The sequence below is a fragment of the Tupaia chinensis genome, unplaced genomic scaffold (assembly GCF_000334495.1).
Source record: "Tupaia chinensis unplaced genomic scaffold, TupChi_1.0 Scaffold144331_1, whole genome shotgun sequence".
Classification (NCBI taxonomy): domain Eukaryota; kingdom Metazoa; phylum Chordata; class Mammalia; order Scandentia; family Tupaiidae; genus Tupaia; species Tupaia belangeri.
Genome location: NW_006204189.1, coordinates 61,620 through 67,262, shown reverse-complemented (window position 1 = coordinate 67,262; position 5,643 = coordinate 61,620). Strand labels below are relative to the sequence as shown.

Below are 5,643 nucleotides of genomic sequence, written 5' to 3'. Positions count from 1 at the left end.
ATAGACAAATTATACATGAAAAGCAAATCTATAATGCCTTTTTAAGATTGTATAGGAGAATATAATCTTTGAAATCTGGAAGTAAGAATGTATTTTTTCATTGGTTTATTTATTTCTCCCTTGAGGAAAATCCAGAGAGAGAGACAGAGAGGCAACCCCAAATGGGTCTTCATGCTGTGACCCACCCCCAGCCTCAGCCAGCCCTGTTCATAGGCACATGTGCACATGCACCCAGCATGCAGAGAGGATCCAGAGACATAAACCAGGGGCATTTCCATGTAGGTCCAACTTTGTAGAGCATTGTATTACCACTATGCCAGCAGTTGGCCCAAGACTTTTTAACTATTTTTTCAAATTTATATATATTTATTATTATTTTTTAATTTGAACAGAGAGAGACAGAGAATGACAGAGGGGGTAGGGGAAGTGAGAAAACAAGGCTCCAGGTCCAGGACTCAAACTACAGCTGGCCATGTAGAGTCCAGCATCTAATTCACCATTTCACCTGCTGGCCCCAGATTTCTTAACTATGATATAATGGGCATTTAGGCATAAAGAAAAAGATTAATAAGTAGGATGACATTAAAATTAAGAGCTTCTCATCATTGAAAGACATAAATATAGGGGATGATATTTACAAATACTACAGCTGGAAAAGGACTCATGCCAAGAAAAAAGTAACTGTATATATAGATATATAGATACATAGATATATAGATATAGATATACACATATATAAACATATTTATAAACATTTACAAAAACGTATAATCATGTTTAGACACACACACACACACATATATATACCTCCTAATCTTTGAGAAAAAGGTAACTTAATAGAAAAATGCACGTAAGATTTGAACAGGCAACTCACAAGAGGAATTTCAAATGTTCAATAAATACATGAAAGGTGTTAGCCTATTTTTATTCACGGAAATGCATCTTAGAACTGCAGGGAGACGTACCACACTTCTCTTGGGCTGCTGGCTAAAAATATAAAATCGAAAATGATTCATTGGGAGATCCTTTGGATCTGCAGAAACTTAAACTCATTGAGTTTTTAAAATTACATTCATTGATGAGTTTAACTTGATGAAACACAACTTGGAAAAACAGTGTGATAATGTATTAGTCTGTTATGTTGCTAAGAGAAACATCTGAGATTGGGTGATTTATAAAGAATAGAGATGTATTTAGTTTATAATCTAGGTGGCTGGGATGTTCAAAGGTATGGGGCCAGTTCAGGCCAACTTCTGATACGATGACAAAATATGATCAACAGGAGCAGAGAGGATGGAAGGTGTATATAAAGAGAGAGAGAGAAACCTAGAGAAAGCCATATTCCTTTTATTACAATCCACTCTCCAAGGAACTAACCCCTTCTCATGAATAAGAGAACTGTCTCACAAAAGACCAGCATTAATCCACTCATTAAATTGCTCCAATATTCACCAAGTCAAGAACAGAGCTGGCTGCTCGATGGTGGTGCAGTGGTAAAAGCAATGGCTCTGTGAGGCCAAACAAAATGGAAAGGTTCAAGATTCATGTCTAGAAACCCTGAGTGCACTGGCATGCAAGCTCAAATGTTCTGGAGATGGCTGAAGCTGGGAATGGATGATGGCATCAGGACCCATTGGGGCTACTCTTTGTCTCTCTCTCACTTGAAAGAAATAAACTCAAAAAGTATTTTTAAAAACTTTTTCAAAGAATTATTCATTTAATTGTACTTATTATTATTATTATTTGTTGCAAAGTGTGTGCACTCACCAGAGAGAAACAGAGAAGGAAAGTGAGAAAGCAAGCTGCCTGGTATGGGACTTGAACTACAGTCAATCATGTGGGAGTCCAGCACTTTAACCACCATCCTACCTACTGCGCCCACTCAAAGGAAATTTTAAAACTAGAACAGATAGGGCCAGCATGTGGTGCTGAGGTTAAGACTACAGGATATCAAATGGTTGACTACACAGTTTAAGTTCCCCATGGATAGGCTGAAAAACATGTTGGAGGGTGGGAAAAGGGTGAAGAAAGGAATCAAGGAGAAAAAATACAAAGGCAACACATTTATGGGACACAAAAATGGATTTTTTTTTGAGAGGTTTTTGCTGTAGGGCGTGTGCGCTCACCAGAAAGACAGAGAGAGACAAAGACAGAAAGTGAGAAATCATCTCCCAGAGGGGATGGCCATCCCATGATCCCTTCTCCTCCATTCTCCTCTCAGGATCTTGCGCACACGCACACATGTGTCTGGTGTGAGTTTAAGCCACTGGGCCCGGGACTTGAACTGCAGTCGACTACATGGAAATCCAGCGACATAATCATTACACCAACTGCTGGTCCCAAAGTGGATGAATATTTGTTGATTAAATTGTGTCTTCAAGTAGACTGGTGTGAAGTGTATTCACATTGAGTAAAGTCAGTTACAAACTATAGTGATTTATAGTGATTGAATGTATAAACGAAATAAAATTTTAAAAATTAAAAAACACACTGGGTTGGGGGCCAGCAGGTGGCACTGTCATTATGGTGGTGGACTCCCACATGGCCAACTGCAGTTCAAGTCCTTTCAAGCTTTCAGCTTGAAAATCACTTCCAGTGTATGTGCACATGTGCCTAAAAACCCAGGAGCAGATTGGAGGAGACAGGAATGCAGTGTGGTGGTTCCTATGGGAGTGACTTCTCACTTTTCCTCTACTTTTCTCTCCACAAAGTATATGTGCCCTATGGCAAAAAAAAAAAAAAAACAAAAAACAAAAAAAGCAAAAAAACAACAACTAAAAAAAAAAAAGCTTTGTGTTAATGTGATTTTATGAATTTGTAAATTGTTCTTAACATAAGAGAATACTTCCATTCTTAGTAAAAACAAACTCAAGTATTTGGTCATGATGTATATAACTTATATCCCAGTGATTCAAAAAAATGTACATAGAGAACAAATGTTAAAGGAGAAGGTAAAATATTCACCTCAAACAGAAGCTTCTTAAAACACCTTCTGGATTACCTGACTCCCCTGGGTAAAGATTTCAAGGAGCTTCTAATGCAAATGTAGTCAAATTCAAACTTCCTACATTCCATATCTGGCTCCCAGGCTAGCAGGACTGAGCCCCTGGTGACCTCTAACATTATCCCATGACAACCCCACACACTAGCTCATAGATCCCCAGATGCAGTGCATTCTTTCCTGCCTCTGAGATTACACGTTCTGAGTCTCCACGTGTTCATTCCCTCCATCCACTCTTAATACCTGACTTCTTGAGGGCCAGTTGGTGGCTTAATGCTTAAGGTAACTGCTGGATTCCCACACGGTTGACCATAATTCAAGGCCTAGACCCAGTGGCTTGAAACTTACCTCAGATATGTGTGTGTGCATACCCCAAATCCTAGGAGGAGAATGGAGGAGAAAGGATTGCAGCATGGCCATCCCCCCGGAGTTGATTTCTCGTTTTCTCTCTTGGTCTATCCAGTGAGCACCCATGCCCTACAGCAAAAACCTGTCTCCAAAAACAAACGCAGAACAACCTGACTTCTTTTCATGCTGGCAGGTTTAACTTATGTGCTACCTCCTCGCTCTGATTAAGGTTGCCATGCCCCCATTCTCTCTCAGCATCTTTATTTTCAGCTCTATTGTTTTATTTATTTCTCTACTTTTCCATCCCTACCTGCATTGGGAAACTGTCTGTCACCCTTATTCTCTATCATGCACCCAGCACTAAGTGGGCAGCAGAATAAAGAAAATCTTAGAGTCAAAGGGCTTGCAACAGGGGCTGGACGGTGGCTCAGTGGTAAAACATGATGGTCTGTGAGATTAAAACTCATGGGAAGTTTCCAGCCTCAGGTACAGAGACCTCCCTGAGTACAGCAGGCACGTGTGTGCCTTTAATCAGGGGCTGACTGACTAAAGCTCAGGATGGATCCCAGTGTCAGGACTCAGGGGAGTGAGGTGCTGTCTCGCTGTCTCTGTCTCCTTCTCTGTGTAATTTTTCTTTATTTCACTGAAAACATTTATTGTTCTTTTGAATATAAATGGGTATTTATTTTCCAGGAAGGATGATTCCAACATACCTCTGCTGGAACCAGTGCATGGTCTCCTCTTTGCTGATTCTGTGTTTGGCCCCAGTGCAGCGTATCCTGTGCTTCTTGCCCGCAATGCTAAAACCTGGCCTACCCAGTAGTACATAGAAGTCCAGGCTGCAGATACCAATGTTTGGGTCATATTTGATCCCCAGATTGATGTGTTCCTGGATCCCAAAACTAAAGTTTCCAGTATCCGAGAAGTTAATTTTTTGTAACTCATACTCCCGTATCTTTAAACCTTTCTCCAGAATTTCTTCTGCCTTGGCCCCATGGACTGTGCAGTGGACTGCAATCTTCTAATTTCTCGTGATGCCAAAGGATCTGACAGTGTATCTAGCATTGGAAAACGCAGGGATTTGGCCTGTGAGCTGCTCTAAAGCCTTGGCCGCTTGGGTCAGTCTGTCTCCACTCTCCCTCACACAGATGTTGAAGCACAGCTTGCAGATGCGAGGTTCTCACATGGGGTTCTTCTTTTCACCTTGATCCTGCACGATGATGGAGAGAAGGAAGAGCTTCTCTGTGTAATTCTACACTCACAGAAAAAATAAAATAAACTTAAAAAAAGATTGTTTGCAACAAAACTGTGGAAACAGTAAAGAGATCTGTAGTTGCTAGAGGTGAGGGAGGAGGGAATGTGGAATGAACTGACAGAGCACAGAGGATATTCAGGGTAGTGAAACTATCCTGTGTGGTATTGTCATGGTGGCTGTATATCATTGTCCATACCCATAAAATGTACAGGTCACTAGTGAACCATAATGCAAACCAGGCAATGTAGGTTGTAATGACATATTGGTGTTGGTTCCTCAGGACCACTCTGGCACAGAGGCTAATGGTGGGAGAATTTGTGCATATGTGGGGACAGGAGGTATATGGGGACACTCTGAACCTTCTGCTCAACTTTTCTGTGAATCTAAACTGCTCTGAAAGGGCCAGCTTGGTAGCACAGGGGTAATGCACTGCTCAAGTCATGCTGGATTTATACAGAAGCTCCCAGCTTCCATTTCCTGGTCAATCTGTACAAACCAGGTGGACATTCACCCCAGATTCTAGCTGGCTGGGAAGGCTGGGCAAGGGGACCACCTTGAGAGACTCTGTTGAGGATGTCTATGTATGTGTGTATGTTTGTGTCTATCAATGAAATAAAACACACACAAACAAAAAAGAAAAAAAACCCACTCTAAAATATAGTCTATTTGTGGGCCAGTAGATACCATGGAGGTTAAGGTGCTAGATCCCATGTGGCCAACTCTGTAGTTTTAATCCCAGTCCCAGAAAATGACATCAGGCACATTACATGCATGCTCATCATCTCAAGAGGAGAATGGAAAAGGAATTGTAGCATGGTCATCCCCACTGGATGGTAATTTCTCACTTCCCCCATCTCTCTCTCTCTTTCTGGCTGTACTCTCCAGCAAATACCAGTGCCCTATAGCAAAAAGCTAAAAACAAAAAGAACAACAAAAACAAACAAACAACCAAAAAAAACCCAACAATAACCAAAAAAACTGGACTGCAAACCACCACACAATAGTGCTTTTCCTCCCAGAGTTTCAATGAGAGAGAAGC

General features: G+C 41.1%; 1 pseudogene; it reads right to left on the bottom strand.

Annotated features, from left to right (window-relative positions):
• Positions 1-4,031: 4,031 nt before the first annotated feature.
• LOC102481551 (60S ribosomal protein L11-like) overlaps positions 4,032-5,643 on the bottom strand; it is a 3,625-nt pseudogene continuing 2,013 nt past the window's right edge.